Below are 7,496 nucleotides of genomic sequence, written 5' to 3'. Positions count from 1 at the left end.
AGATACAAACAAATCCCCTGATTCCCCAAACAAAACTCAGACAAAGCTCTAATGTCAATCAGGACATTTACTAGGAAAAATCATCAGGATACATGTTTTTTACATTTTTGCACAGGCCACCTCCTTCTAAGCTTCAATTGCTTATGTCGGCTTCCAGCACTGACAAATGCTTACTTGCAGCTCAGGCAGGAGGTAGCCAGTGAGCAAGTGGCAGGTTACACGCCCACAGCAAGTGGTAGACACCCAGAAACGTCCCGAACATTTTGGAAAAGCAAATTCAGGCAGAAGGGCAGGGTCCTGGCAGGTGCACGCACTGTCACAGACTGCCAATGCATCATAAGTAATGATTCAGCATGGTTATTTAGTGATATTTGCAAGAGGGGAAAGCTATATAATGCACCTTTAAACATTGGAGTAAAACAAGCTTTTTGGGTTCTGATGGGGTAAAACAGTTGAACTAAGATTATGAGGCATTTATAAGTTATATTCTTAAAGAATCAAATGCTATAATTACTAAAATTGATGTACTGTACCAATCCCAGATTGCACCTTTAACAGTTTTTCCATCACAAATAAGACAAGCCGTGATAAAAAGCTTTGTTGTTTACGTTGTTGTTTGCTGAGGAGTATGAATTGGTAATTACAGCATTGGGAATTTACCTTTGATGGTTCAGCACACTCTGTTCATCCTCCTCCACTGCCATAACGAGTCTAATGGCAATAGAGAAATCAAAACTTTGGAGCATCATTGAAGAACTCAAAGCAAGATTGGTCCCTTCTTTGATCAGAATTGTGCAGCAACAACAGTTAACAATCAAACTCCACTACCGCCATCACAACACCATAACGTCTCAAACCGTGAGCCGCAGTTGAAACAACTCACAGTGAACAATGATGCCTCGTGCACACAGGCTCAGGTGAAATGTTTGATATCTGGCAAAGAAACGCAAAAAAACAGCAAAAAAAACTGCTGGCATGGTATGGTGAGTGGTAGCGGGAGCTGGGTGGTTTGCACTTCGTTATTCAAACAATTGACTGGCTGCACAGAGATTCAACCCATGAGTTGGATAAATCCAACTTGTGTGGCACGCAACGCAGCCGCAGTGTCGCAATTGTGTGCACAATATCCCATTGAAAACAATAGACTTCCGCTGGACCTCAACTGCATTTCGGAGTCTGTTTGTACTGGGCCTGCTACACCGGACACCAAAGCAGCACGTCAGATGATTAATTGTGTCCTGCGTTGATTATTTACAGCCCATAGAGCACATAAAGACCATAGGCATGGAGAAAACTAGCCCCTCCCTAGGAGTCAGGCACTGTTAGTGGACTACCTATCCACTCCTCTTGTAGATCATCTTGAAAAATCATTCTTGAATATGTGACACGCTCTTAGAAGTGTGCTGTTTGTCTGTGCAGATGAAAGACGAGGAGCGTTTGGAGATTGATTCTTTTGAGGGTTTGGTATGAGGGTGGAAGGCCTTTTGATGTGAGCTGTTTCCTGGCAGAGGGAGAACACAGCCCAGCCTGTGATCGACTCCCACAGTGTGAGTCATGTCTCTAGTAGAGCATGTTCTCCTGGTGCTCATGTGCTCCTCATGCTCCCCAGGCAATAACAACTTCTCACAATTGTTGGCGTCACACTGGACGTAATCACACCTACTCTTCCTGTGAAGTGTGAACAGACGGTGCAGAATGAGAGTGGTCTAGTTTTTCAGTGACCACTACCACAACCACTTACAAGGGACCCCGGTCGACTCAGCCGCCATATTGGAGACGGTGCACTTATTTTTGCTAGCAAGATAGAACACTGTTGTTTTTTAGACTGTGCACTAATGGGAGGACTAGACATGAAGTCACCCCACATCATAACTATACGCATTTAAATGTTTCCTGTTTCCATGAAAGTGAATAGCAACATTTTGTGTGGTCATTTGAACGTAATAAGCTGTAATGGCTTCAAAATTTAAAAATTCATTTAATTTGAATCCCACACTAGTCCTCCATACACGTTGCTAGGGACAACGGCACAGTGTAGAGGGTAATTGTCCAAGGAAAGACATTTGTCAGCACTGTTGATCTTCTACTGCGTGATGATTGGTCAGCAATGTGATCCCCACGTGGGGCTGGTGCCATCTTTCAAAACCCATTGTAAATCAACAAAGACTAGTATCTCCTCAATATATAAAATCTCTGCCTCTTCCTCAAGTGGATGAGCAGAGATGAGATAGCTGGGGTGTGATGCGTCCTCTACACTGAGAGATGTCGTGGGCTGACAGCCCTCATATACCAGGGTGTTTGGTCATTTAGGCTTTTGCTGAGTGTGCTGAAAGATGCTGAGGCATTCACTTCAGTTTGAAGGCCAAGGCCACTTGAAAATAGCACTTCAATGTTTAGGGCAACAAGGAAATGTCACAGTTGGAGAGTTGCAGAACCTATGGAGAATTAGATTAGTGTATGTGTATGAAGTCCTTGAAAAGCGTGATATAGCATGATATTGCTCCTGTGTGTGTGCGTTTAGCCCTCTGAAAGGAGAAGGGCACAACATTGTGTGTAATAAAATCGACAAATGCCTTGTGTGTATAGACTTGATTCTATGTACTTTATTTACAATTCTACTCTATTACAAGTATAACTGGTAGGAGGTTAGGACCCTGTAGGCAGGTGCCAATCAGGGCAGATTGAGCCTCGTTCTTGCCCAGCTCTGTGTGTACCTTGTTGCATGCCTGTGTGTCTGGGAATACCAAATTAAAATATATGATGATTGCAGTAGCAAAATGCTTACTTCTTAGAGTTTGTGACCAGTCGCTATTATAGCTGAAAACCGATTATTAGGGATAGTAAATCTAACTTGTTCAGTTTTTCATATTGTCTCTGTTTGAATGTCTCTGTTTGTAATGAATACTAGTCAATTTACTTGTCAATCTTACGGTGGAATCATGTCTGACAGACAAATATCTGCATTATCCCACCACGCAAAACAGATTAGGCCCTTTGCTTTTTTCTACCTGTGCCTGTGCAGGAGGCTAGAATGTCCTACCGCCGGCACCCGAGCAGCTCGTACCACTGATGGCGTGCTTTGCATCTCTGGTGGGTCGGCGCCACTCAGCCATCGGTGGTACGCCAGCCGCCCATGAGTTAATTTGACACACAAAAGCAAGGACTTTCTCTGATCTCAAATCAGGCGTGCCATCATGTCAGTGTTACAGCGCTGGACACTTGTTTAGGTGTCTCCAGTGACGTTCCCTTTACCAGAGTAGTATAAGCTCCATTTGTACGTGTGACAGCTTTTATCCATGAGTTAGCAATCGACCAATTGAAGAACATTTTTGTAATTATGTGAATAATGGGCATTCCAATTCGGGAAATCACATGAGGACCAGGAAAGCAGAACCACACTCCCCGCCTTTACATAGATTATAATGTGCTCAGCAATCCAATCGATTGAATTTAAAACAATTGTGTAATTTTAGGGGCACTGGGTGAAAGACAAACTAATTCAATGTGCAATAACATATGAATGGAAAACTAGTTGGTAGAACTGTAGGATAAATGTGTGTGAATGTGAGCCCATGCTCCCCCAGCTGCGGCTCGAGCCCATGGTGTAGTTTGTTTTACAGTATACAGTATGTACAGTAAAATTAATTATATCCGTGAATATGCTATATTCAATATGTAAGCCCTTCAAAATACAACATGTGGCGTTCTTATGATTCTTAAGTTCTGACTAAACACCTTCAATGCAGTATTTGTGCATGGTATTTAGCTAATTGATGATTACACTGTTACACTATTGTAAAAGAAAAATGGTAGCATTGGTTAGTGCGGAGGGCCTGGTGCTCGTAGTGTTAAGGAATCTGGATTCAGTCGCTATTGTGTGTATGGGGAGGTGGTATCTTCCAGAATCAATGAGGTGAGATCTACATGCCATTTCAGATCCTTCAGCATTAGCATGTAAATGAACTAAACTCAATTCCAGCTTCACAGGCTGAATGAGGCCAAAAATGGAACCTCACTGGTTAGAGAATGCCCCATTCATGGCTGCATAAATCATGGATGGCTCTAAAGAAAAGCCCTAAATCGACATCCTAAAAGGGTTTTTTATTAAGGCATGGAACTACATGCCCGTGAACATTGCATGTGAACTACGCTATATTACTATACTGGTTTCATCACAGTTTTAAAAAAAATAATGTTGACAGTAACAGTAAACCTGACAGTAATTTAACAGGACAATAGAGCTGTTAGACGCTGCTGCGTTGGCCTTCCCTGGACATTTTTGGGGTTTACAAGCTGGTAACCTAAGGTTTGGCCAGAAATTATTTTATTTGGAATTCAAGGTCGCTGTGAAGAGCCTTTAAAGTGGCAGTAGGCAGGCTTGTGGAAAACAACAAGCCTCTTTCCCTCCCTGCTCTCTCCTCCCCTGTTGTATTCTCATGCTTCCTCTCAACAACGCTCTTGTGTTAATAACTGTGTTATTGCACAGAGAATAGGATAAGAGAACGCAATGCCAAAAGTGGTTGGACCAAGCCACTGTTTTTCTAAATTAGATTTTGATGGGATAGAGATGGTCTCAGGTGATGATTTTCTGCAAGCCAATTTCACTGCCGAATCACTACAGATATACCTGGGTCATTTGGCAATATTTGAATGATTAAAACTTGCCCACTGCAACTTTTACTTTTAGTTCTTCATGGATTTGTATCTGAAAGATAGCCTCATAGTCCATTAAGAAGCAAATAACACACATGTAACACATGTATAGTCTTATCAATTTGCCAAAACGTATCATGATTATTATTATTATTATGTTCTGACATGCTGCTCTCATTTTGTTTTTCAGGAACCAAAAAAAAGAAAGTTGTCTGAAAGGCAATCATTTGCTTCACTGCTTCACTGTAGGTGCAAGGATAACTAAATTACATGACAGAAATGACAGATTATGCTTCAATACATCAGTTATTAAATTTCACCTCACCTCAATTTCACCCTCTCTAGCTCTTTAAAACCAGGCAAGGCATGACATTCCCAGTGTTGACTACGAACCCCTGTTTCTCTGGGTAGTCAATGCATCTGTTCCTTTGCGTCCTAAAATACATAGCATTACTACAGTGTGTAGGGACTAGGGAGGCTGTGTGTGTGTGTGTTACCTCATTTTACCACTCCTCCAGGACCCTGCTGCAGTGTTACAGGTGAAAAGGTTACACATTTCTCTCGTTGGGCCTCTGTTATGTCATTATTACTACTTATGCTTTGAATGTATTCAGTGGGCTGCTCATTAGTGAGAGTGTTTCTGTGAGGAATGGCATAACATTAGCATTTAGATAGCATTTAGTAGTGAGAGCCTCACCTGCTGCTATGTGCTACTGGGCTTCATTGGCTCACAGCTGGTGAATTTCCTTTCCTCTGCAAGAGATGGATATTCTAAAGAAAAACAACAATGTCAGTGAAAAATACACTGTATCATGGTTAGAATTCAATTCAGACCTGACTGTAAAGAGTGTATAATCTCACTTGCTAGCTTGCTCGTATGTCCCCTCCTTTGTACAGAGGTGATTATCTAGTAGTTTGGGACTCTACAGTAGCTTGCAGTGCAGTTATGCTGTAGGGTGAGATGACGCAACGTTTCAAGAAGGCCATGTTGGAGGAAAGCTGCAGGGTCCTGCCTTTGACACTCAGAAAGAATAGTCCAAACAACGTTCTCTTAAACCTGACAGTAATTAAGTATCCTCATTAGCTAGCCTGCTGGGTTTCGCTAAGAACATATTTGGATGAAATTATTGTAGGCCTATTCTACACCTCCACAAATGCAGAAAATATTACCTAGCATGCCATTACGATAGACTAGTAGCATTGCTAGATAATTGAAGTAGAAGTAATTAAGTGATGCAATTGATTTGCGAAGATCAATGAATGGGAATGAAAACCCTGTTACAATGCAAAAATGTGTTTTATAAACATTATAAGTATGAGATGTTTGTATACAGTAACAGTGTAAGTATATAAATTCTAAATGAATAGAAATATAGTTACGCTATTTGTTATTTCTCAGTTCTACTGAACAGTATTTAACACTCATACTCTGGTGGTAGAGCAGGAATATAAAACAGATAGGCTACCGCAGATATGTGCCAACGTTAATATGTCATGTCTGCAGAACATCAAATTGATGATGAAAAGTCTTGTCTGGGACATGAAAAGTCTTGTCTGGGAGTGAACGTTATGCATCATTATTTTTGCACCCTGTGTATCTGAGACATTGTGGTGTTTAAGAATAAATGACTATCAATAAAAAGTTGACAGGCCTGTCTTTCTTGCAGAGGTAATTGTTTTAATGACATGGATGAAACTGAATTCTACTTTAGAGGACAGTGGGAGTACAATATACTATAATACAATATATAATATAATATAATACAATATAAAACTTTCCTGGATATTAAAACTAGCCTGCTAGTTACATAAAAGATTCATGTCATACCTGGGGTTGACCTAACCTTGTTGGGACCAAGCTTTTCCTTGTTCAAGAAGCCTGGGGGAATGCTTTGCAGAAAGTAGCTACAAAGGGGAGGACGACTACGCAAGACATGGATTGACCAAACTGGGTGTTACATGATCCTTGCAATTTCACTTCAGAAAACACTTACTTTATTTATGAATAAATAAATAATTGTACACATAAATACATCCATAAATAAATCAATATGATCCTTTATGTCAGTGGGGCATTTCTCTTAACACACCATTAACATTTTATCAACATTGTCACATTTCGTGACCTAAGACATCTGATAATAAGCACCATGCACAGTTGACGAGTGGTGCCGCTGTCTCGCAGCAACTTTTGAGGATTTACACGTTGTGGTGGTCGTTTTGTGAGAAACATTTGAAAAATAACAATCATTTCATGGTAATATGAAAAGCGTATACTAGAATATGAAAATACTACGTGTCATGTCTCAAAATAGATATCTCTCTTACCTCTGTATTGTTTTATGTCTTGCGGATTTGAGAAGAAAGATGATGAGTTCAACGAGAAAGTGAACCTGTCTGGTAGCCTAATGCAAGTTACAGTAGTAGCCTAGTGCTAATTAATTTGTTTTCCTGATTTTTGACCACTTTTTTCTCTGGCCTCCATTGATTTAGTCACCCCAATTTTGGCCATTCTTCAAGGGTAATAACTTTTGATACTTATGATAGATTATGATAGATCATTGGCTTTCTTATTTATTTATATTTTTTTTGTTAGCAATATGGCAGGTTTGGTCCTCCATAGAGAAGTCATGCTCTCCGGTAGACACTCAACATGTTTGATTTGGGACATTAAAATGTACCCTTTTTTTTCTTTTTGTTTTTGCCATGGTGATGCCAGCTCCTGTATTATAATAAGGTAATTAAAAGAAGCAGTTAGAAGTAAAGACATAATGCCTTTGAAATGATAACAGAAGCTCTTGTGTCAGTACTTACAGCTATGAACCCCTGGTTTAGTTCTAATC

This window comes from Argentina silus (genome assembly GCF_951799395.1).
Source record: "Argentina silus genome assembly, chromosome: 2".
Taxonomy (NCBI): Eukaryota; Metazoa; Chordata; class Actinopteri; order Argentiniformes; family Argentinidae; genus Argentina; species Argentina silus.
This window is presented reverse-complemented; position numbering follows the sequence as displayed.